This window comes from Chlorocebus sabaeus, chromosome 8 (assembly GCF_047675955.1).
Source record: "Chlorocebus sabaeus isolate Y175 chromosome 8, mChlSab1.0.hap1, whole genome shotgun sequence".
In the NCBI taxonomy this organism is placed as follows: Eukaryota; Metazoa; Chordata; class Mammalia; order Primates; family Cercopithecidae; genus Chlorocebus; species Chlorocebus sabaeus.
Window position 1 is genome coordinate 113,548,225 of NC_132911.1, and position 26,475 is coordinate 113,574,699.

Here is a 26,475-nt window from a genome sequence, read left to right on the forward strand (position 1 = left end):
TGCATCTCTCATTATACATGAAATCTATTATTACTTCCAGATGTAAGTGTTATTAGATAAATAATTTGAGGCTAAAATTTTTTTTAGCAGTATTCTTATTTCAAAAGTGAAGTGTTAAAATTAACTTGGCATCTGTATATTGGTCATAATATTTTCTATTAAGGCTTTATTATTACTCAACTGAAAATTTCAACATGGTTTTGCATTATATTATTCTGTACAAAAACAAAATAAGATTTCTTATTTAAAATTCTCCATAGGTAAGAAACTAAAATTTTGCTGATTTGCTGAAGATATGTTTCCTTTCTGGAAGGGTGCACTAAGAATGTATCAAAGTTGATTCAGTAATGTTTGGATGAGGTCCACTTGAGTTACTGATGCTTGAAGTAAAATTTCAAGTTAATTAAGTGGTGATAAAGTTAGGATAAGCAAAATTTGAAATTCATAATCAGAATAGAAATAATATCATCCCTCCACACTATGGAAGAGATGGGTATACAATTTTCTTTTCCCTTTTGTCTGCAGGACAAGTAGATTTTTTTTTTTTTTCTTAATGTGGACACACCAAGGGAATTTGATGATATTTACATAAAATCTGAGCAGCTAGTTGAACTATAAAAAGCAAAGTACTGGTGTTATAACTATACAGTGGCAATTAACAAGACAGATATTTTTCACCACAGAGCTAATATTAAAGCAAAATCCTTTCAATGGATCAAATAGGCTATGTTTTGGAAATATGACACCTCTAAAAGGTCATTAGCTCATGGAATTGAGATTTACTTTGGCATTGTGTGGTTGAATATCTATAAGGGGCTATAACTGAAAATGAAAAGACAATCACTCTCATAGTTCAAATACACTTTTATCCCTGTATTTCCTAAACATAGCCGTAATGTGTGTATCAAGATGAGGGAGAGAAAAATGAAGAGGACATTAAGAATGAATTAGTGGCTAAATGGATGCATGAGGAATGCTCAAGATCTCCATGTGCGGTTAAGAAATAGTTAAGTGGAAGAATAATAAAGGGAGAGGTGAGAATGTATTTAAGAGAAGGGTGTATTATTTAAATATTTAAATAGGCTAGGAGAAAAAAGCTGTATTCAAAAGCAAACCAAAATTGTGGTAAACAACAACAGCAACAATAACAACTAAACAATCATGTTAATTAAATCAGAATTTCATAGATTTGACCTCTTGAATGTTTCTCGAGCCTTTGCCTTCTGCCCTATCCTCACTCCACTAGCCTGTCTTTTATAAACCTTTCCATTTCTCTTCTTGAAGCCAGTTTTTCCCTTGCTGATCCAATTTCCACACTCATACCAGAGCTGGCAATTTAAAATACAAACCTGACTCATTTCACCTGCTACTTCAGAGCCTTCTATAATTCCCTGTGGTCCTATAACAGAAATTGAGACATTTACCACTGAACCCTGGATTCCTTTTCTGTTTTATTTGTCTTTAAACTTCCCATTATGTCTCCTCTGTTGCAGGCACACCACACCAATTGACACGACCTTTTAATTTACTGGTCACATACTTAAAGTGCTGTCCTATTCTTTTGCTGCCTTTGGAAGTTTTGCCAATCCTTTGAGACCTTGCTCACTATTCTCCGTATTCTCTAAGCAGAGCCAGTAACCTTCTCTTCAATGTTGTTACGACATTCTGTTAATGCCCCTGCAGCTCACTAGTTATATTATGTGGCAATTATTTATTTGTGTGTCTCTTTGACCTACAAGATGATGACTTAAATGCAGAAGAATATCTTAGCCCTTCCTCCACCTCTGCAATGGCTACCCCTGCGCTGTCAGATGATAAAGATCCAGCAGCTCCAAGCTTAAAAGAGAGATTTGAATGTATCCAACTAGGTGCTTCAGAAATGATACTCAGGGGATCAAGATGAAACCTGTAGGAGCTAACCAAACCAAAGGATAGGAAGAGTTTAAAGTTAATTGATAAGCATCATTACAACCATTTAAGTTAGGTGGAACCAAACAAATTGATCTATGATAAATTTTTTGGTGTTTCTAAAAAACTTTCTTACATTGCCAACTTTTTTTCTTCACTTTTTATTTCTTGCTGAGAATATTCAGACTGCTTAAAAAATTACTGCATTCAAAATGAATAAAATAGCAGTTTTTTACATTCATATCTCAAAATAACTTCACAGATGGTCTTCAAACTTTCCAAGAAAATAAACTTTGGAAAGAAATCAAACACGAGGTTTTTCAACCTAAAAATACACCCCTTAACTCCAGCAAAGTTATAGATATGAGGTAACTAGATATAATTTCACTTTGATTAATTAGTACTTTCGTTGTTACCAATATTGTCGTTTACCAGAGAAAGATATTGAATTGATATATATTTTAAATCCACTTGAGTAGTAACAATTATTTACATATGTTCAAGATTTAAACTTTTATTTAATGATTATCATTAGAACATCATTATCACCATCATCATCATGGTCATTGTTAATAATACTCTCAATTAGTTACTATTTTCCAGGTGCTTTACTAAGCATATTTTTTACATAGTTTTCCTCATTTAATCTTTAGATGTCTATAAAGATAGTGTGCATATACTGAAGGGGACTCAATATCTATTCCAATTTCCTTCTTTTTGATCCTTATACATTATGGTGGTTAGAAAGTGAAATATTCAAACTCATAATCTGTCCTGTAGCTAGGTTTATGAATGTGACACAATTCTGATCATTGAGTAACAGGTGGAAATCGTTGGGAGAGAATCTTTTCCCAAAGCCTTTCGCAGAGGATTTTTGCCCTTTGCCCTTCCTAATGTTTGTCTAAAACCTGACCTGATGCCTGAACATTCAGCAGACACTTTGAAAACGTGAGGAACAATGTATGCTAAGAATAGGGATGCAAGAAGAATCACTTGGGACATTAAATAGCTATTTGGAAATAGCTTGATTCAAAAGCAACGTCTTTCATGGTAAACAACAAAAATATTAAGCAACTGTGTTAATTTAAACAGAATTCTGCAGATTTGATCTCTTGAAAAATTCTCAAACCTTTGCCCTCCCCTCCATCTTTGCCACCTGGCCATTTATAAACCTTTCAATTTCTCTTCTTGAAGCCCCAATTTCTCCCCCTTCTTGATGATCTAGTTATCAACTATAACCTCACTTTTTGTTTCTCTACCTCAGTATTTTTAGTTATGTGAGAAAAATAAAGCCTATGTTTAGTTAGACCGCTGTGACTGGGACTTTCTTAGGCAATTAAATACAAAACTAATTCAGGTTGATTCTGCTATCTCTATTTTATAGATGATGAAGTGGAGGTTCAGAGAGGTTTTGCAACTTGCTCAAAGTTGCATAGGCTATAAGCATGTTTTGCAAGATTCAGATTCACCCTATCAGAATCCAAAGCTATTATTTACATTATGTAATTAAAATTTTTTCCTATTAGGTGGAACCATTTAGGACTGTCAATGGCAATTTCATATGATTCATCCTAATTGGTTAATATAATAATAACATGTAATTATCAAGTAATATTAAGAGTAATATAATAATAACACACACACGTAAGAATTCTAATATTGCATCTTTATGCTTCTTGGTCAATCCATAAAATTTAGATTTAATTAATTCAGTTGGTGAATATGGAAATTCTGTAATTACTAGATAAATGAAATTACTATTTCCAAAGCTAATAATTTTAAGTATATAAACATAGCTTTAATGCTATGTTTATATAGCACTCAGCAAGTGCTCCAAAGTGTTCATTGAATAAATAATATTTTGAATTGTTTAACATCCTTTGCAGGTGACTTTTGCTTTGAACAAACGTTTTGACGGAAGAAAATTATTACTTATAGTTACTGGTCTAATGCTCAGTTATGTTATTCTTTGGAAACAAATGACTGGTTTTACCATGAGTATTCTCTCTCACTTGGTCTAATAAACTCTTATTCTTATTTTAAAACATGGCTCAGATCATCCACGTTGTAAAGACTTCATAATATCTTCCTTAGTATTATAATACCTGTTTACCTTGTACATAGCTTATTGCATTAATTATAATCTTTTATGTTTATTTTTCTTATTAATTTATGAGCTTTCTAAAGAAAATAATCTTATATTTATCTTTATATCCCAAGGACTTGATGGCATTTGAAAATATTCAATGAATGAAATGTATTTTTCTGATTCAAAATTATTTAATATAAATTGTACATTTTATAACTATAGATTTATCTGAAAACTTATGCTTTAAACTTTCCAAATGAAACTCATGACTTAATTACTGGGGAATATAGGTAAGGTACTCACTGGAAAGAAAATATAGTAAGTTAAAGTTAAATTTTGAAGAAATATTTGAATGTGTGGAGATATATAAAATAATTCAAAGAGGAAGAAATGGAGAAGTGGGCGGTAGCAGATGTCTGTGGCTATAACGGACATCCAGACAAAGTCCCTCTGTGATTTCAATGACATTTCATCATTGTTGTGTGAAAGCAATGAGATTTATATAAAAGACAGCCGAAGGCTGGTGCACGAGCATGAATAAAGGGAAGAGCGTGATGGTTGTGAATGTGGTTAAGTTTTGACGTGCTTTAAAAAGTTCTGCTTTGTTGCAACATTTTTTAATATGAAGTCATCGTTGTTAGAATTAGGATACAAGTTTAACGTTATATAACTCTTTATATGACAGAAATATAAGATTTGTGGTGTTGGGTGAGGCAGTCCACCATGGGTCCTGATCATTTCTAAATGGTTTTGCTGAGTACCTCAGATCTCAAGGCTTATCCATCTCCTAATACCAAACCATCCTTGCAGCTGGTCACATAGACACCAAAGTTCGTTGAGGTAGCTACAGCATAGCTTCTGCATAACTGGTTGTTCCTTGAGGGTAGGCTATTGTTTTGTATGCTGATTGCTACAGTGTTTGTCAGTCATTCACAAGGTGTTAGGGCCCTTGGCTTCTTTCCTGTGATGCAACCCACTGTGTGCTGGTGTCGTCTAGCCTTTCACATTACCTTTTGGGAACTTGGGTAAAGATGCTAATGTTCATGCTGCCTGCTATGCTATGAGTAATAAAGTCCTTTTCCTTGACGCAGGAATCTATTGCCTTCTCTCTGGATCCATGACACTGTGGCAAGCTAAATTGTTAGACTGCAAATTGAGTAAAATTTCTGACCCTTCCCAGTTTTTGAAAATGGATGTTTCTTTCATAAAATCCATGGTTATTGGATAAATGAGATTTTATATCAGATTAAGTGGTATACAAGAGATCATCTGAACACAAATACTGGCCTAGAAAAACAAAAACTAACATGCAAAATATTGGAACATCTTGAGTTAAAGTGACTCTCATATTCTGATCAGTTCGTAAATTTATTTTTTTCCACACTTAATGAACATATTTTTATGTTTATGTTAAGTAGACTTTTGGGTTGAGTGGGTTATTTAAAGCACTGAATTTCAAGATACTCTTGCTAGGTATAGTGGATAAAAGGCATAGCTGATACCAGAGAAAGACTGAGTGCTTACTGGCGCTTTCAGGAAATTTCACTCATGCATATATAAAAGTTAGTAAAGAGTTCTATTGAAAAAGCAACATTGGGTTGACGAATGGCAAGTGAGTAATGCAATGAAAGTAAAACACTTTTATAAATAGTTGGAGATATGGTTATACTTATAAAATAGTCAATAGTTCTGTTAACACTATTCCAGGGCAGTCAAGTGAGTAATGAAATAGCAGTAAGATACTGTTTTAGACATGGGGAGACATGGTTAGTTGCAGAAGTAATTATATTGTAATTATTGCTGACTTTTGAGTTTTAAATAATCCTTTCATATGCTGCATCAAATGTTCTAGTATTAAAAAATCATGGAAAAATAAGCACACAATATTGGAAACTGCTGATGAAAAAGAATCAAAAAGAGCGAAAAAGAATGGGAATTGCGAATTGGTAAGCAAGAGAAACACGAAAGAGTTAATGATTTAAGCCTGCCAGCATACTTGAAAAAAGATGCCATAAAGATGTATTCATTAATTCAGAAACTTTCACAACCATGAGAGGAGAGATTCCAAAGTGGGCAGACCTGCATATAAACATTTAACAATCTAAAAGCAATAACTATCTAGGGAGGTAGAATTTTAATTGAATGCCTAGAGGCAATCTAAAATTATGTAAGAGAATCTAAAATTTAAAAAAGAAATAATCAGTTACAATTACAAATGTAATTATAGAGAATCAGATGGAATTTCTATAGTGATATAATTAAATGAATGGTGTGTCCTTTGGTCTCTGGTTCATTTTTTCAATAATTAAGCTGCTCCAACATACTACCCACTGTTCCTGTTCTTTAGGCGTTCATATTTTAGTGAGGAAGGAACCATGCCTCCAATATGTCAGATTTAATTAACTACTTTAATAAAAGCACAAAGTTGCTTCGAGACTAATTTCTGACTAAAGCAATCACAGAGGACTTCATGGAAGAAGTAATATTAATGCTAACACTTGAGAAGTCAATAGAAGTTTCAGACACAAAGGAATTGGAAAGGGCATGAACCTAGGCATGAAGATGTGAATGAGCTGAGAATGTCTGGGAAGGTGTAGTAGTCTGGAATGTCAGTGGAGTCTTGGATTTTGTTTTGTTAGCCAATTTTAAAATCGCTTTTATTTCCCTTAAGAGGTCTGCATGAAGTTTCAGTTATGTGAGATGAATACATTCTAGAGAGATGCTATACAACATAATGCCTATAGGTAATAATACCATATTATGTAGGTAAAAATTTGTTGAAAGAACAGATATCTGTCCTCTTCTGTCATTGATATAAATTTTTTATCATCTTTGCTTACCTTCTATATCTGTCCCTTTCTCAAACCTTTCCTTCCTTCTTCATTTCTTTTTAAAAACATTTCCTGTTTTCAGTTGCTTAATTTTCCTAAATCATTGTCTATTGTGTTTGTTCACTCTTGTGTTTCTTTTGATTCCATTTATAAAATAAGCTTTTTTTTCTCATTATTCTAATTCTGTCACCCTTGTTTTCAAATCTTCCTTTTCTATAATTACTGCATTTCTGTTTTTATAATTCTGATTTTTGTTGTTCTTTATAGCTCATAACATTTAAAAATTGTTTTCAGCTTATTTTGAAATATTAGGTTGTTTTTTCTGTCTCGTTTTGTGGGCATGTGCTTTGGAAATGCTTTTAGTATGGAGAAGTTATTCTATTCCTTATCTCTCTCTCTCTCTCTCTCACTCTGTTTCAGCATCCAAAAATCTTTTAAATAAGCTGTTAGGACCAAGGTTAGTTTTCTCGCCCTTGGAGCAGACAAAGGGTTTGTTGTGGTGGTGCAGGGCTGCTGGGATCTTGCAGAGGTGTCTTCACACCTCTAGGCCCTTGCAAGGATCAGAGAACAAGATGGTGCCACGGCCAGTCGGGGAGTCTAGGGCCAGCTGTTCCAAGGTGAAGATCTTGTCTGTGGCCTTGAGGATGTGGTTGTGGCCTGGATGCTGACATGCAGCAATGTATTCACCCTCAATTTGGGCACTTCCTTGAACGTGCACATCATCTGTTATGGTTCCCACAGCCACATTTGGTTTGTTTTCCTGGTGAGGAAGCTTTATCTTTTGGATCATCTGGGAAAGGGACAAGGGTGGCCAGTTGGTATGAATCATAAACGGCCTCTGCAGCACAACCTGGTTGAAGGTGGAGTTGTGCAGAACCTGTGAAGCTGAACCAACAGCCTTAGGTGGATGTCCTGGCTCTTGGGCTCCTTGCACTGAACCTTTCTGTGCTTGTTGTGGGGGATGTCAACTCCCACAATGGCACCTTATGCTCGGCCATGTCTGGAAAACTTTATCTTTTTAAAAAAAATAATCATTTCAAGTGGAATCTGATTATGTACTCTTTTTTTATTTTTTTAACATATTTTAAAAAGTGAGATGCATCTTTCTGTTCTTTTAGAAGAGTGGGGTTACCAGCAAACCGTTTTTAGCCCCCATGCACTAGAACTTCCCCTTCTGTCATGTTCGCCAAGTGATTAAAAATGCTCCCGTTTCTGCTTCCCTTCTCCAATTTTATCTAACTCTTCTTTCCTTTGTCTCTCTAATTTGAATTATACTTCCAGGAATTTCTTCCTCAGGGCTTTGTTTTTGAAAAGTATTTGTTTGCTATTTTCAAGAGTTCCTTTAGCCCAGACTGTTCTGGCACCATCAGATAGCACCAGGATCTGTTTGTTTGTTTTTGGCAGAGCGGGTGTTCTTTGTGGGTTTCTTTCTTCCTTCCTTTCTTTCTTTCGCTCTTGTATCGGATCTTCCAAAACCTCCTCCTAGCTTTGGTTGCCATTCCAGTGAGGATGTACTGCTTCTTGAGTATTCTTCTATTACAGGATTCGTTAAACATTTTTACTGTCCATCTGCTTTCTCTTATGTCTTTACTCTGCCCTTCATCCCACCACAACATTGCTGATGTCATGCTATCATGATTTGATAGTTGTTAGATGCTGGTGAAACCTTGCTGTCTAGTTTTCTTGTAGATGTTGTATATGATTCTTCTATTTTGCTATCCTAGTTACTCTGTTGGGACATGCCTTTCTCTTGTGGCCAAAGTCAGGAAAAAGAGATGCCAATCCAACTATGCAATTATATTTGAATTACACCTGCTCCTAGTCCATTGACTAGCATATTGTATGGTGAAACCCAACTTCACAGAGGCAGGGGAGGACACTTTTCCTTATCATGGGGCAAGGAAATATTCATATTTGTGAACAATAATACAAACTACCACAGTTCTTATATGTATTCTGTTAAATTCTTGGTCCTATGCTCCCCTGAAAGAGGGTTGAACACCTATTATTGCAGTAACCACATGGAAAGGGAAGAGAGAAAGAGAAAAGCAGCTTTAATCCATTCAAAAGGATAAGGTGCAAAAAATTCAAAAAACCGAGCCATTTGAGATAAGGAATTTTAATTTCTTCACACAGTATTCAATTCTAGGAATAGACTAAGGTGAAACAAATTAATGTGAACATGCTTCCCATTGCAAAGATTTAGAAATACAAAAATACTTTACGTGTACATGATTTATTAGGGAAGGAATGTAGCTCCTTGGCATTAGACAAGAATTGGGAGTTGAAAGCCAATATGGTAGACTTAAGAAGGTGATACTGTGGCATCCCTGTACCTTTACAGAATCGAGAAATAGGCCATTTGTGTTAAGGGGCTTGGGAGTTTAACATTCACAAAAAAGCAGATAAAAAGACCTCAGCCCATCATGAGAGAGTTAGAATTAGGACACTTAATATATGTACCCTAAGAAGCTGGCTCAGCTCTCTTTGGAGAAGAGAACTGTGAAAACTTCCATCCACCACCATGTAGAGCATGAATCTTATTTCTTCTGATACCTCAGATGAGAAAAAAAAAGTCTTCTGTAAGCAATACAAACTCGAAGCTAGCAATAAGCAAGGGATTATATCTGAATTTACAATATACAAGTTGCAAATAAATCTCTAAACTGAAACTTTAACATAAAACTGATCCAAGCTTGGACATCCCTGGGGCCCAAAGCAGTAAGAAACAAACAGTGAACCTCTCAAGAAAGACATTTCTGGAAATAAAGTGATGTAGAATTCTTATTAGGAGGAACAATCCCTTGCAGAAGATCTCTCTGTCTCTCTCCCGCCTCCCTCTGTAACACACACACACACACACACGCACCACACACACACCCACACACACACCCACACACACACCACACACACACACACCACACACACACCACACACACACACACCCCACACACACACACCCCCTACACACACACCACACACACACACACCACACACACACACACACACCACACACACACACCACCACACACACACCACACACACCACACACACACACCACACACACACAGCACACACCACACACACAGCACACACACACACACCACACACACACCACACACACACCACACCACACACACACACCCCACACACACCCCACACACACCCCACACACACCCCACACCACACCCCACACCACACACACACACCACACCACACACACACACCCCACACACACCCCCCACACACACCACACACACCACACACACACACCACACACACACACACACCACACACACCACACACACCACACCACACACACACCACACACACACACACACCACACACACCACACATACACCACACACACACACACCCCACACACCACACACACACCACACACACACCACACACACACCCACGCACACACCCACGCACACACCACGCACACACCACACACACACCACACACCACACACACCACACACACACACCACACACACCACACACCACACACACCACACACACACCACACACACACCACACACCACACACCACACACACCACACACACACCACACACACCACACACACACACCACACACACCACACACACCACACACCACACACACACACCACACACACCACACACCACACATACCACACACACACACCACACACGCCACACACACACAGCACACACACCACACACACACACCACACACACCACAGACACACACACCACACACACCACACACACACACACACCACACACAGCACACACACCACACACACACACACCACACACACACCACACACACACACCACATACATGCGCACACACACACCACACACACACACACACGCACACCCCACACACACACACAAGACCATACAATGATATAACTTAACTTGAATGTAGCCTGCAGACATAACGAGGGTAATTCTCTTAAGAACTTGAGATAATAGATAAACTGAAAAAGATTTTAAAAACTAAAACCATAGTTATCCCTTACCTAACAGAATAGTCTGAAAATACTGAAAACCAGGTATTCTGCCAAAAAGAGAGAAAGAAAACTAGAAACTGATTTTCCTATTATTTAAAATGGAAAAAATAATAATGTATAATATATTGCATGTTATTCCCAAACACCCAATTTCCTAATATGTAGCTAAGATAATGTAAAACTTATACATACGAGTTAAGAAAAACTACTATGTATGTTAGCATGTAAAATGCTTAAAACATTGTTTCTTGATTACAAAACAATGTCATCTTTAATACTGTCCTATATACAGTAAATGGATGGTTTGCATGCTGTACTGTAAACACTGTTTGCATTATGATGCAACAAGAACAGAAGTAAATATGTCAGAAAAATGCAGACAGTTTGCAATAAAAACCACGACATTTTCCTGTAATTAGCTATTGTTACTCAACAAGAGGAGTTAAAACCTGAAGCTTGAAGAGCGTAGAGAAGGTAATTGGGAAGGGGCATTGAAGGGATCACTGCAACCAATGGCAAAAGTCGATGGTGCACACAAAGTGAATGATAAAGGAGTAATTTCAGGCAGAATATCAGGTTCAGAGAAATATAAGTTCACCATTTGGTCCAGGTTCTAAACGAGGAAGATTTGAAAAATCTTCAAGAAAGATGACAGTGTTCATGCTTCAGGATAATGATTCGTGTAAGTTAGAGCTCTGCTTACATGGCCATTGTTTATGTTGGTAAATATGTCTTCTATCTTCTAGTACCAGCAACATCCAAGACACACATTCTCTTTGTGGGATGCTCAGCAAGATTTTTCAAAACAGCTGATGCTAACTTTTAACATCTTACCAATTACTATAGCTTGAGACTTTTCTCCAAATGTTACTTTGTAAAAAAAGAATTGTATTGAGGTTTAAAAGCACAAATATAAAATTTTTCTATATAAGCTAGGCATGGTGGCTCATGTCTGTAATTTAAGTGCTTTCAGAGGCTGTGGCAGGAGGGTCACTTGAGGCCAGGAGTTCAAGAGCAGTCTGGGCAACATAGTGAGACCCTGTCAGTACTGAAAAAAAAACCCCAAAAAAACCAAAAAAAAAACCAAAAAAATCCTATGTAGACAGCAGCCAAAACATATTGCATTGAGCACTGAGACAGGTATATTCTATGAAGTTTGAAAATAAAAATCATGATGCATACTAACAGAAAAATGTTCTGTGAGGTATGTCTGTTTAATATGATTAAATAGATGAGAAGAATATAACCCATAAGGAGATAATACAATAGGAAAAGAAAGATTATGAGCAAAAAACCAAATTAAAACTTTTAAAAATAGAGTACAGGAGCATTGAAATAAAAACTTCAATGAATGGCCAGCTGTGGTGGCTCAAACCTGTAATCCCAGCACGTTGGGGGGCTGAGACGGGTGGATCATGAGGTCAGGAGTTCAAGACTAGCCTGGACAACATAGTGAAAACCCTGTCTCTACTAAAAGTACAAAAATTAGCCGGGTGTGGTGGCACGTGCCTGTAGCCCCGGCTACTCGGGAGGCTGAGGCAGGAGAATCGCTTGAACCCGGGAGGCGGAGGTTGCAGTGAGCCAAGATCATGTCAGTGCACTCCAGCCTGGGTGACAGAGTGAGGCTCCATCTCAAAAAGCAAACAAACAAACAAAAAACTTTAATGAATGAGTTAAAGTGGATATTGGAAATAGCAGAAGAGATAATTAGAGAACTGAAAACTATATCTTATGAAATTACTTAGAATGATCACAAGGAGTAAATTAGATGCAAATTATTTTTTAAAGAGATAGATATTTAACAAAGGTGCCAGGAAAACTCAATGGAGGAAAGGTAAATCTCTTCAATAAATTGTGCTGAGACAACTGGATATCACATACAAAAGAATAAAATTAGACCCCATCTCACATTATTACACTGTAGTTAATAATCAAGGGGAAATGAATGAAGGACTTAAACATAGGATCTGAAACTAGAAAATTACTACAAAAAAAGTTCCATGACACTGGTCTGAGCAATGATTTTTTTGGATATGACCCCCAAAGCACAGTGAAGAATAGCAAAAATAGACAAATTGAATTGCATCAAATTTAGGAAGCTTTTTCACAGCCAATGAAACAGTCAATGAAATGAAGAAACAACTTACGGAATGGTAGAAAATATTTGGAAACCATATATTGGATAAGGTGTTAATATCCAAAATACATAAGGTAATCAGACAACTCAACAGCAAGATAACCTGATTCAAAAATGAGCAACGAACTTGAATACACATTTCTCAAAAGAAGACATGCAGATGGCTAAACAAGGATATGAAAAAAATGCTCAACGTTACTGATCAGAGAAATGCTAATTAAAATCACATTGGGATGCCACCTCACTCCTGCTTGAATGGCTTCTGTGAAAACAAAAGATAAATGCTGGCGAGGACGTGGAGAAAAGAGAACCCTTGCACGTTGTTGGTAGGAATGTAAATTAGTACAGCCATTATAGAAAATAGTATGGAGGTTCTTTAGAAAATTAAAAATAGAACCACCACATTATCCAGTATATATGGTAAGGAAATGAAATCAGCATATAAAAGAGACATCTGCACTCCCATGTTTATTCCAGCACTAGTCACAGTAGCCAAGATATGAAATCAACTTAAGTGTTCAGCAACAGATAAACGGATAAATAAAATACAGTATGTATATACAATGGAATATGATTCAGCCACAAAAAAAGAAATAAATCTTGTTATTTGTGACCATATAACATTATGTTTGGTGAAATAAGTCAGGTACAGAAAAACAAATATTGCATGATCTCACTTATATGTAAAATCTGAAAAAATTGAACTTCCAGAAGTAAAGAGTAGAATGGTGGTTACCAGGAACTGGAGATGAGGGTGAAGCTGGGGAGGTTTTGTTCAAAGGATACAAAATTGTAGTTAGGTGGAATAAATTCAAGACATCTATTGTACAATGCGATGACTATAGTTAATAACAATGTATTGTATCCTTGAAAATGCTAAAAGAGTAGATTTTAAGTGTTCTCATCACAAAAAGTGGTGAGTATGTGAGGTAAGGTATATGTTAATTAGCTAGAGTAGGCATTCCACAATGTATACATATTTTAGAACATGTTGTACACAACAAATATATGAAATATTTATTTGTCAATTAAAATTTTTAAGAAAAGGGATAGAATTAGGAAGTTTAAGAGAAGATAATCGCCACACTAAAACTTGAAAGATAACAGAAAAGTCTTAAAATCCTTATGAGATGAATCCTACCTCCAAAGTAAGAGTCATTAGGTGAAAAGCAAATTTTAAATAATAGAAATAAGATAATAGTAAAATAATATCTTGAAGAAGTGGAGAGAATGGAGCTACAAAATTATAGTTCTTTACTGGCTAAACAAAAATTTAAGACTGATGGTGAAATAGTTTTTTATCTAATAAATAAATACTTCTTTCATGAATAAGAAGATGATCGCAACGGCCAGGCACTGTGGCTCACTCCTGTAATCCCAGAACTTTGGGAGGTGGATGTGGGTAAATCACTTGAGGTCAAGATTTCGAGACCAGCCTGGCCAACCTGGTGAAACCCTGTCTCTACTAAAAATTCAAAAAATAGCTGGACATGGTGGTGGGTGCCTGTAATCCCATCTACTCAGGAGGCTGAGGCAGGAAAATCACGTGAACCTGAGAGGCGGAAGTTGCAGTGAGCTGAGATCTCACCACTGTACTCCAGCCTGGGCAACAGAGTGAGACTCCATGAAAGAAAGAAAGAAAGAGAGAGAGAGAGAGAGAGAGAGAGAGAGAGAGAGAGAGAGAGAGAAAGAAAGAAAGAAAGAAAGGAAGGAAGGAAGGAAGGAAGGAAGGAAGGAAGGAAGGAAGGAAGGAAGGAAGGAAGGAAAGAAGGAAGGAAGGAAGGAAGGAAGGAAGGAAGGAAGGAAACTGGAACTCACAAAAAGTAACAAGAAAGGAATTGGTTAACATTCTGGTAATTTAAAATAATAATTATTTATAAAAACTAACAATAGTTCTAATGATACTTGAGTTTTTAATAACAAGACAATTAAAATACATGACAAAGATAAGAATGCAGTCATTTGAGTTAAATAATTATATCTAAAATTCTTTTATTATGTTAGCTGAGAAAATATAGAGTAATTTGTTCTAGACTTTGTTAAGCATGCATGCTAAAAACTAAATATCATTTGTTAGAAAAATAGTAACTTTCACAAAAGCTAAAGGGAAAAGGGGAGAACAGAGCAACTCAATAGCCAGCATAAGAGAAGGTTAAAAAAACGAAAACAATACAAGTAAGCAAAGAAAAAGGTTGATGAATAGAAGGCAGTAAGTAAAATTGTCAGCAATGTGTCCAAATGTATTAGTGACTAGAATTAATGTAAAATGTTTTATCATTTACTATAGAATTATTTTCAGATTTAATTGAAGTAAAAAAAAAGCTTTTTGCTACTTGCAAAAGACATCCTTAATATATAAGAGCAGATAAAGCTTTCTGCTACTTGCAAAAGACATGCTTAGTATATAAAAGCAGATAAAGTTTTAAAGTAAAGGAATAACAAGCTTTCTGCTACTTGCAAAAGACATGCTTAATATATAAGAGCAGATAATGTTTTTAAGTAAAGGAATAAAACATACATGCCAGATAAACAATAAACTGAATAAAATTGGTATACCTATAAGAAGAAATAGACATTAGGGCAATAAGCATTATTTAAGATAAAGAAAAATACAATTACAAAAGGAACAACTTTGCAACAAGATACAGCAATTCTAAACTTGTATGTACTTGAAATATGACAGAATAAAAATAAAAATCTGATATAGTTACAAGGCGAAATAAACAAATCTATAATCATAGTGAGAGGATTATAGTTGATCTTTGAACAATACTGGTTTAAACTCTGTGGGTTCATTGATAACGTGGATTTTTTTTCAGAAAATATATTGGAAATCTTTTTAGAGATGTGTGACAATTTGAAAACACTGGGAGATAAACTACCTAGAACTATCAAAAAAAGTAATAAAAAATTAGGCATGTCCTGAATACATAAATATATACATATATACTATTTTATCATTTACTATCATAAAATATACACACATTTATTATAAAAAGTTAAAATGTATTAAAACATATGCAGACTATACATGGAAAGATACAGAATTAAATCATAACTGTATACAATTAACTATACTACATACTGTACTATGATAATAATTTTGTAGCCGTCTCCTGTTGGTATTGCAGTGAACTCAAGTGTTGCGAGGAATATGTACTTGAAATGCTTTGTGATGCTAGTCATCTCCTCCTGAGCAGTTTGTCTCTCCAGTAAATTGTGTATTGCAATAAAAAGTGATCTCTGGAGGTTCTCACACATTTTTCATCATGTTAGTGTGATACCATAAACCTTGAATAACACCATGGGACTCATACAGAATGCAACTAGTGATGCTGGAAGTGCTCCCAAGAAACAGAAAAGTCCTGACATTATATGAAAAAGTTAAATTGCTTGATATGTACCATAGATTAAGGTCTGAAGCTAAGGTTCCTCACCACTTCAAGAAAAATAAATTCAGCATAAAGACCACTTGGGAAAAAAGAAGATAAAATTTATAAACTTTGCACTTTTTGGGAAAGACTTTTTATCTTGTATTGAAAATGTAGCTTTTATGTGGGTGCAGGATTGTTATAAGGAAGACATAGTTATAGACCTGAATAATTCAAGAAATAGTAAAGTCATCATATGACAACTTAAAGCAGAAGGAAAGTGAAGGATCTAAAGCTGGAGATGTTAATGCCAGTAAAGGATAGCTTTATAATTTTAGAAAGTGATCTGGCTTAAAAAATGTCAAGATAACCTTAACTTATACTATCAGTTTAGTGAAAATAGCTAGACAAGAATCTTGTATGTATGGAGTGATTATAGTTTTCACTAATACACAAAGAATACTAGACAGTGTAACAAAATTAAAAGGTGGCTGGGCAACTGGGAGTGCAATTATGATTAGTGATAATTATAAAAATTTTTATGTGATATATCAAATTTAATAATGAGACATTTATTTTTTCTGATAAAGGATCTCTGAACAAACTAATCTGATTCATCTACAGAGAATAATATTTTTATATGGCTTTTATGACAGTCAGTCTTCAGAAGACTATCTTCTGATGTTCAGATAATTTATATAAGGTATGTAATTACGTGTGTGAGTACCGCTCTACAAATTCATAGGTTGTACAAATCTAGTAGATCAAGAAGAAGGGGGCAAAAAGGGGAAAGAGAATTTAGGAAAAGACTACAGTCAATTGGAGAAAGTGTTAACGTTAGAATGATAATCACTATGCCAGGTGAGTATTAAAACCAAGGGAACTTTGGCAGGTGGCCAGGCTATCTGAACACGAGAACCATTGTGAGAAGAAATTCTTTTCATTACAGTCGGGATTATGAGGCAGAATATGGAAAAGGAAGAGTGTAGGTCTAGGATTGGACAGATTTTACCATGTATAAGATGCATGGCCTTGGGAAGTCACTTAACTCCAAGACCCTTGCCTATTTTTTAACCCATAAAATGGATTTTTATTTATAAGAACCAAAAGTATTAAAATGTTGTAAAAATTAAATATGACCAATTAGGTAAAGCACCAAACCCTTAGCAATAGGTGCTAAATAAATGCTAGCTCAATTAATCATGTCTTTGTGTTCCCATAACAACTTTTACATATTTAATGATGGCCATTGATTCATTTGAACACATTGTCATTTCCTATATTGATTAAGTCTAAGTGTACAAACTGTCAATACTGTAGGTATCAATAACAGAAGTTATTTAGTAGTATTCATGTTAATATAATTATATGAAAAATGGTTATCTCGTGTAATTCTTAAGTAATTTTTATTTTTGATCAACTTCATTTTATGATTATATAAACGCTATATTTATAGCTGCTCCAGCTGAAACTTCTTTCATTGAATATATAATTTTAGGTTTTACAAATACAGAATAATCAGTGATACTTTCATCATTGTGATTTTCATCTTTTAACTGGGAACTGCTGAAGATTAGGAATATTTGTTTTAACGAGAAACTCTAAACACCCTGAGATAAGTCACCTTCCTTCACAATGAACCTATTACCTACATTCTCTATCTAAGTTGCTATCTTACATTGTTATCACTCTCAATCTTAGATTTCTGAATCGTTCCTAGTGGTGCCACGTTTCCTCATTAACATGCTTAACCGTCATTTTTATGAGTTTTATTTCATTTCCCTAGCCTTGAGGGCAGGATTGAGTTTTGAATTCATTTAACTAAATTACAGGGTAAGGCTGTGTAATGCTTGTGACTGTCAAAAGATTTCTAATAGGAAGAAAAAGAAAATTATATAACCAGCTGGAAAAGAGCCAATGTTTACTAAGTAGTTTATATGTGCAGTGAAATGCTGCATATGAAAATGAAAGCGATTCTTAAGAACCACAAAGGGCTAAGACCAAAATGTTTTTCATTTTTTATGGTTGAACTTAGACTTTAAAGTTTTAGATGGTTGGGTGATGATCCTGGTGTCGAATATTGCAACTTACAAAAAGAGATATTTGAGTGGCATTGATGATTCTGCATGTTATGTTTTCGCTTTACTGGTTGGCGCTCTGCTAGGTACCTCCAATTGGACTGCTAGAGGAATATTGCAGGGCTGAGAGAGAAGACAGGGAAGTGTAACATAACACCGAGTGGTAAGGCAGGACGCTAAGTGCAGGGTAGACATCACAGGTCAAAGTCTTAATTCTCCCCTCCCCTTCCCCTCCCTCCCTCCCCTCCCTTCTTCTTTCCTTCCTTTCCCTTCTTTCCTTTCCTTCCCCTTCCCCTTTCCTTTTCCTTTTCCCCTTCCCCTCCTCTCCTCTCCTCTCCTCTCCCCTCTGCTCCCGTCCTCCCCTCCCCTCCTCTCCCCTCCCCTCCCCTTCCCTCCCATCTCCTCCCTTCCCCTCCTCTCCTCTCCTCTCTTTCTTCTTTTCTTCTTTATGAAGACTGGCCACCCTAAATATATTTACAGAGTTTGTCTGGCTAATGCCTTAAATCTGTGATCCTTGTTAAAGGAAAGAACTGTATTATTAAGAGTCATGAAGCCCTGTTTCGGGAAACCTCTATAATAGAGCTGGCAGTGAGCAGAGGAAAGAGCCTCTTCATTGGTCAGAAGAGAAGAGCACCACAGGCCAGCTGTCCAGAGGAAATGGACTGCAGTGTAGGACATAGATCAACTTCCAACACTCTATCCCCCTCAGAACGTGAAGATTACTGGAAAATATTAGACTCCTTTCTAATCAAACATGAGGATGCTCAGAGTACTAGAATTGAGATGCTGTGAATTTTGCAGGGTTTAACTTATCACCAATGAGGCTCCACTAATTTGTAAGTGATTTTTCTTTAAAGTAAAATGAATGCCATAATATTAATGAATTTGTATATCCACTATCTAGTTAATGAGTATTTATTAGAGATGTTAAATTTATTATCAGGCTACCTGCTGCTCTACTAAAAAACATAATAATATTTCCAGCAAATTCTATTTGTTGTAAATGATATGATAAAGGGACATAGGTACATACATAATTTTGGTATATGCATTTATTGTAGTTTCCACAGAAAATTATTAAGAGTACTGTGAGAAATAGTGTATTAGTCAGGGTTGTCTAGAGGGACAGAACTGATAGGATAGATGTATAAAAAGGGGAATTTATTAAGGAATGTTAACTTACACAATCACGATCACAAGGTCTCACAATAGGCTGTCCGCAAGCTGGGGAGCAAGGAAGCCAGTCCGAAGGAGTCCGATGTTTGAGGGAAGGAAGCATCCAGCATGGGAGAAAGATGTAGGCTTGGAGGCTAAGCCAGTCTGATCTCTCCATGTTCTTCTGCCTGCTTTTTATTCTGGTTGCACTGGCAGCTGATTAGATTGTGCCCACCCAGGTTAAGGATGGGTCTCTCTTTCCCAGTCCACTGACTCAAATGTTAATCCCCTTTGACAACACCCTCACAGACACACCCAGGATCAATACTTTGAGTCCTTCAATCCAGTCAAGTTGACACTCAGTATTAACCATCGCAAATAGTAAATAGTGTATGGCTGATTAAAAAAAAAAAGAGAAAAGTAACTAACAGACTAAACATACATATGGACAAAATATGCCAATCATCATCAGGAAATATTTATTGAAATCAGTGTTAATAAATTGTCATATGTATGTCTGGTGATAACACTGACATTTATTTAAGATGCCTGAATGAAATTTTATGTAAAAGAATCATGTGATTTTTGAAAATAAAAATTTCAATTCTTAATTTTATATCCATAATTTTAATTATTATTTTTTAAGCTTGTACTATGTGACAAGTTGTCAGAGGTACCAGGTTATAACTCATTGAAATTAGGTTGAGTAAAATAGATACCTGAGTTCTCTCTATTCAATTATTTTGATGTTTAATGCAAAAAGCATTTGATTTGGCTAAGGGGAAATCAATTAACCTATTGCAGTTTTTACACTTGTGGTAGGAAAGAGTTGGAGATTTGGGAGGCTAGAGTAACTAGGTAGATGATTTGGAAATGAAAGAGACTGAGAAAAAAATTAAAAAGGGAGTAAATGCAATGTGAAAATACTTTGGTGGTGAAAAATTGGCAAATGTAGCTCTAAACATTTCATTTTTTTGTGAGGAATGGGGATAAGAGAAGAAAACAGTTTTTGACATTTTATTTTTTCTGGAAGTGACATTTCAATTTTAGAATAATTTTAAGACTTCTGGTAAATGGCATTTTAAATACTTAACGTTTTAGGATAAATGTAGATGATTATTATTTTGTGAAACATTTTTATGGTGCATTCTAGCTTTAATATACGAATTGGATTTAATTTTTGCCTCTTTAGCAAAACAATTATTTCAGCATATCAACCATTGGGAATATTCTTTTCCCTCTACAGTTTTCATTTGCAAATTTCATTATAGCATGATATGGTTACCATCTGGTGTTTCTTACATAACATTACTCAGGCTTTTCAGCTTTGAAATAATATTTCAAAGCAAATGGAAATCCTTTCTGAGGATATCATTTCATGTAAGTATCACATTTATAAAACATAGTATAGTTTAAGTTTATACTTATTATATATATTGGAAATATGCAGATGGCATATTCATAGAAATTTAAAACCTTATTGGTATTTAATAGTTCACTATACAATTTATCAGGCTCTTCAGATTATCTTTTTTGCTTAATATTATATTATCCTTTTAGTTGTCTTAAAACCTATAATTTTTAAATAAATGGATTAAAAATTTGTCAGATTTTATAAAGCTTCTTTAAGCATCTCTGTTGAATAATTATTTCATACCTATATCAAGTCTCTTTTCTGAAGGAATAATTAGTTTTCCGCCTCTCCCTCCTGCCCCCTCTCTCTCTTTAGTTCTCTGTGGTTTTGCTTTTGGAGTCTACTATAATCTTGGCAATAAATTTTCACAGTTAAATTAATGTTTTGGATGTGTTTCAATTATAAATATCATTGTATTGATCCATCAAAAGACATATACACAAAGAAAGAATAATTTGTATTTTATTTCTCTTTATTTATTTATTTTTGAGACAGGGTCTCATTTTGTTGCCTAGGCTGGAGTATAGTGGCACGATCATGGCTTACTCCAGTTTTGACCTCCTGGGCTCAGGCAATCTTCCCACCTCAGTCTGCCAACTAGCCGAGACAACAGTGTGTGCCACAATGTCCAGCTGATTTTTAATTTTTTTGTTGAAGCATGGTCTCACTATGTTGCCCAGGGTGGTCTTGAGCTCCTGGGCTTAAGTGATCCTTCCACCTTGGCATCACAAAGTGCTAGGATTACAAACATGAGTCACTACATCCAGCCTTAATTTATTTTTAAGGCAACTTGAGGTCCAGTGGCAAGAACAATGCTAGATACATGATTGGTATCAGTAAATTTTTGTCAAACTCTACTCAATCTGCATCATTTATTTTATAGGCTCATTTAACATTATTGCTTTATATAGATCATAAATTTCTGTGTTTAATTGAAATGGTCTGAATCTTTAAAAATAGTTTCATGGAAATTGATTCATTTGTAATTTTTGTTTCTGACTGACTTATATTGACTTCATCAACAAACACTATTCGGTAGACACGCAAAGACATAATTTCTGTTCTTTGATAGTGAAGTTTAGCAGATATATACACAAACAAGTATATGTAACTGCTAGTATCAAAAGATAGTTTTGCATACACCATAGTTTCCCAATGAACTATGCCTCCCAGTATTCTTATGTAGTTTTCTCCCTTTGAATTAGGACCAGCCTTGCAACCAATATATGGCAAAAGTGATGCTATATAACCTACAAGGCTAGATCAGAAGAAGCCTTGCAGTCCTGCTTAAGTCCTTTGAAATGCTCCCATACCACGAGAAAGCAGTTGTAAAGTAGGAATCCAACCTCCTGAGATGCCATTTTATGAGGAAGCTCAAGGTAGCTGCCTCATGAGGCTGTGTAAAGAGAGAAAGGCCCAACCAGACCCCAGCTATTCTAGTCAACCTGGCCAGATATGTGACTGTAGAAGCTGGAAGATGTCTCCAGCTTTAATCACCATGTAAGGGAGCCTAAGTAAGAATGGCCCAGCTGAGCCACCAAGCTTTGGGATGGGTTGTTATGCAGCAATACATAATGCAACAATAGCGTATGGTGTGATGAGTAAAGAATGGAAGTCTCTATTCAAGGTGTGCAAGGTAGTGGTGTGGCAGAAATATTAGAAGGAAGGAAAACATGAGGAATATGGATGGTTTGAAAAACCAAGTAGTAAAGCAGTAAATGATGCTGCTTTCATGCAAGAACTCCTTTTGAACTGCAAAGTAGTTTTCTAATCGTATCTTTCAAAGTCAGGAGTGTGTGCTCAGAAATCGTAGATGGAGTCTGGAGGAAGATGTTCACTAATTCATTTATTTATTTAAGAAACTTTTGGTAAACTTCTCCTACTAGGTCTAATGTTCTGGGCCATATGTAGCCCATTGTTGAGGAAACTGGGCCAGGGAGTGCCATTTAAATTTCAGTGAGAATGATGGTAAAAGGAAGAAGAGAAAATGGGACAGCTGCTGAGGTGGATGCAAAGTGGAGGAAAATGAAACAGAATTGTAAGAAAGCAAATTATATAAAGGGAGTTAGTTACAGGAATATGTTTGGAAACTGAAGATCAGAGGCATAGACAGAGAGAGGAGGCATAGATGGAAAGAAAGCAGCATTTCTCCCTCTGAGGTAGGCACAAGATAAGACGTAAGGATAAGGGGAAGACAACTAAGTTTTTAGTGGAGGAAAAATTTATATCAAGTGGCATCCATAGTCCCTGTTGAGCCAAAGGTGAGTTAATTTGCTCAAAGTAGGACAGGGACAGAAAGGAAAGGAAAGTGGTAAATATTATAATTTATGTGCTAAGGAATGAGATACAGAGCCAACAAGTGATGATTAGAATTACTGTTAAGCTGCACTGAAGGTCCAGCTAAGGTTAGAAATCATGCTTGTCTTGCAGTCAGTCACCATGGTAATGTAAGTTTCTCAGACATGTGGTTCCCAGAAGCAGAAGGAAAGGAAATAGATGGCTGAGTTTGGTTAGAAAGAGTATTTTCAATACTTACCTTAACAAGTAGCATTGAGTGTGAAAAGCTGATGGAATAATACATAGAAATCTTGGGCCTGAGCTCTTACACTTGAAATTCCTGGCAGACCTTGGAAAAATCATCTAGCCAATTAGCATTTTTCCTCACACATAACATTAGAATGTTTACCTACTAGATTTCTTATGAGACTAAAACAAAAAAACATAAGTAAAGTAGTTTATAAATTTTAAGGTGGATTTTATTACAAGGTACTATTTTTCCTCTTTCATAGCAGGTAAGGACTCATTTGATGGATGACTTCAATTACATCTTGTCTGTTGCTGTTTGTTAATCTGTCTTTTTCAAAATCTCAATCTGTAGAAAACTTGTTTTTCACAACTTACTTATTCCTCATAGCGCTGTCTCTCTCTCTCTCTCTTCCTCTCTCTGTCTTTCTGTCTTTCTCTGAAAGTCCTGGTTCTAATTTATTGATATCCTTTCTCTAATTGCCTAGTGAACATATGGATACTTCAGTTCTAAAACTGGTTGATCCAATGATGAAGGATGCCTGGCATTTCTATGTCTAATATCTTAGATCATATTTTCCACAACATTTTACCACATCCCTCTATTCACAGAATTGCTTGTCATTTGTACAATTTTCTTAATTCTTTTCTATCTATATGTGACATCTTGTTGCTGCCATTAGTTTTAAGACATAATATGCTTGTTCAACTTCTTTTTGCATGGTGTCCATAAAATCCTCAGATGAATGTTGAATTTTAAAGTTATTTTTCTTATTTAAATATCCATTTAGTATGTGCTTTTTTTCCCCTTTTCACATTTCCATGAAAAAATGAGTCAGAATTTCTAATTTCCAAATGAAAATAGTAGACAGACTGAGTAGGTGAGCTTTAAATTGAAAGAGAATAGTGATGGCTTCATTTGATTGGAGTGATAATTTTCAGTTTATTCAAAGGAAGAATGCTACATAAAAGAAAGAGACTTTGCAGACAGCTTCCACAAAAAAATGGCCTGGCACAGTTCTGATAATTGTAATAGAAAAATTCTAAGAAAAGTGATATATCTAATGGGATGATTGCGATGATACACAAAGGTCACAGTGAAATTGCTCTAAAAGAATTAAAAAAGAAAAATACATTATTCTTTAAGTATTAATCTGATCAAATCTATACATAACAGATATGATTGACTGTTCATGGGAATCAACAATAAAACTGTATTTTTAACTGAAGAGTCTAATAACACTTAAAAATCAAATCCTGAAGATCTAGGTTTAGTCTCATAGAAGCATAACTGGAGTGTAGTTATAGCTTAATTAGCAGCAGCAATCATTTGCCTATGCCTTGTGGAAGACTGTCAAGATTGCCAGTCATGGTCAGAAAAGGGAAGCTCCAGAACCAAAGAAGTTCTGCTTATCCAGCACTGATTTTAGCAGACACAAATATGTCCCAGGAGAGGTATACTTTATTTTGGGTAGAAAAGGTTATCAAGCTTTACCATAGTTAAAGAGATAAAATTGAGATTATTTATGAAACTTTTGCTCTTATTCCAAAATCATTGAGATACATTATGATGAAAAATATATTTTTACAGGTAACAGAAAAGGTGCTCTAAATATAATACTGGAACAAACTGATAACTCAAAAAAAATCTTCCATTAGAAATTAATTAATTGCATTTCTAGCTCATAACATTATGATTTGATTGTCAGTTACTCTTACTCTGGAGTCAGTTACCTTAAGTCACTACTTGAAGTCTAGTTTCCGGTTCTGTGGGAATGAGAACTAGTGATCTAAGCTAGTTGTTCCCAAAGCATAGTCAGCTGACCCCTGGGATCTCCAACATTTTCAGTAAATCCACAAAGTCAAACAGCTTTCATAAGAACATTAAGATGTTATTTTCCCTTTTTACTGTATTGATTTTGCATTGAGAATGAAGCAATTGTGGCACCTTAGTAAGAATAAAGACAGTGGCATCCAACAGTGCTGCACTGTATTCTGTACTTTTATGCATGTGTAAAAACTGATTTTGCTTAAAAATGTTTATAATGAGGCAGTAAAATGTATTAACTTTACTAAATCTTTGAATGACAAATGGGAAGTAAACATAAAGCAAATCTGTAGCATATGGAAGTACAATGCTTGCCCTTAGGAAAAACACTTGTGCAATCGTTTGAATTGTGAGCTGAACTAGCTTCTTTTTTCATAGAACACCATTTTTACTTGAAAGAAAGGCTGAGAGATAAACTGTGGTTATTTACACTTGGGCATTTTGCAAACATTTTTCGCAAATGAACAAAATTAGTCCTTTATTTTAAGGAAAACGGCTGGCAGTATTTAGTTAATGCCAATGGTAAAATGTAAGCTTGGGAATAAAAATTAGAATGTTGGATAACATGTCAGCCAGACTTTTCTAATGAGATCAGTAAATATATTAACATATGTTATTTAATATGTTATATTAAATTTTGTTCACAATAAAGCGTCAATTTTTGGAAGATCTGTAAAGCTTAGTGAAACAATATTTTCCAAATAATCGATACAAGATGTTACAAAATCATGCATGGGCAAAATATTTGTTCAAAATGCAAGATATATCAACAGATTTTAATGTAGTAGAATGTGAAAAGTTATTGATATGATTTCAGATTTTGTATTGTAATTGATCTTTTAAAAAATACCACTTAGCATCAAAGAAGAACATTTAAAATTATCTGGAAAGTGTACTGAAATGCTACTTCTTTCTCCAGCTACATATCTATGTGAGGCCAGGTTTTCTGCATGTTCCTCAGTAGAAACAATCTATCAAAACAGATTGTATGAAGAAGCAGATATGATGTCTCCTCTTAAGCCAGACATTAAAGAGATTTTTGCAAAATAATATAATGCCACTCTACTCATCATTTTTTTGTTATATAGCTAATTTTTATACAAATATGTTGTCTATGTGAATAGGTAATGGGTATA